At 49.8% G+C, this 1,247-nt stretch overlaps 1 pseudogene; it reads right to left on the reverse strand.

The window, feature by feature from the left end:
• Positions 1-617: 617 nt before the first annotated feature.
• On the reverse strand, positions 618-1,027 carry LOC112416045 (SUZ domain-containing protein 1 pseudogene; annotated as a pseudogene).
• Between the last annotated feature and the right edge of the window lie 220 nt (positions 1,028-1,247).

Raw genomic sequence — 1,247 nt, forward strand, 5'->3', positions numbered from 1 at the left:
TAATGTTTCTAGTGAATTGCCCAGAAACATTTTTAAGTAGACTACCAAACTACTCTTTCTCAATTAAAAATTCATTAAACTGCTAAAACCCCTCCCATGCACTTCTACTTTTGCAAATCAAATATTGTATAAACAAACAAAAACAGGAAGCAAAGAAACAAAAAGGGTATTTTCAGATGGAACTTGCCTTTAAGTGATGAAAACATGCACTTGAGCGTGGGTGGATGGGAGTTCTCATTTGTGTTTTAAAATCCCAAATTAATGAGCATGATAAACTGTTATTGCTGGCACTGGCTTTACCCCAAGTGGCCAAGTGGTACTGCCTGACTCTCTGAGTCCTTGGTGGGTCCCCCCCAACCCTCCTCTAACCCCACCCTTTCCCTTTCCATTGACTTGGGACAGCCCTTCTAGACATGCCAATCACAGTGGGGGGAGGAAGGTCACAGTACATGGGGTTCAAGGTCACAGTGGGCGGAGCAAAGGGAATCACATTGCAAGTAAGTCAGGTTGTTCCCTCTGCTCAAGTCCAGCTGTCTGCCACAGCAGTGCGACCCACAGCGGACGACCCAAGAAGTGGTGACGGAGGCAGTGGCGGTGGCATCCTTTCCTGCCCGCATTTATCTGTGCTGTTTGAAGCCCTGTAACCCATCAGGACCCAACAGCTGTCTGATCACATTGTTGGGCTGCCTGCTGTCTTCAGGTTGGGAGATCCTGGCTGGCCTGTCGAGGATGGGTTTCTCTTGCTCCTCCTCTGGGCTGGCGCTGCCCATGATCCACTTCCAGGCCTCTGCGTACTCTGCCTCACGCTGCACTAGGGACTTGACGGGAAGGGCTGGCCTGCTGGTGGAGTTGGGGCTGCTGACCACACCAATGCTGGTGGGCTTCTTGAGGATGCGGATCTGTGGAGGGGCCCCATGGGAAGGCTATCGTCCTGAATCACAATGGGCACTTTGGAGGAGATTTGGATTTCCCCACTGTCTGCCGCCTCCCAGCTCTCAGGGACTTCCTCATCTTCCATCTTACTCACCGCTTTCAGAGACCCCCAGTTTAGAGTCTGCAGTTGGGATGGACTTCCATTTAGAGTAGATTTCAACATCTTTTCAGTTGAGAAACACCAATCCAGGGTTTGACCCCCCGGGGTTTGGCAGCAGTGTTAGTGATGTAAAGAGGATGATGCAAGGGCCCTTTTAATAGGGATCAAGATTAGTTTTCTGGTTGCCTTGAGAGAACTAAGTCTCCAATTTGTA

Source organism: Neophocaena asiaeorientalis, unplaced genomic scaffold (genome assembly GCF_003031525.2).
Source record: "Neophocaena asiaeorientalis asiaeorientalis breed wild unplaced genomic scaffold, Neophocaena_asiaeorientalis_V1.1 scaffold671, whole genome shotgun sequence".
Lineage (NCBI taxonomy): Eukaryota > Metazoa > Chordata > Mammalia > Artiodactyla > Phocoenidae > Neophocaena > Neophocaena asiaeorientalis.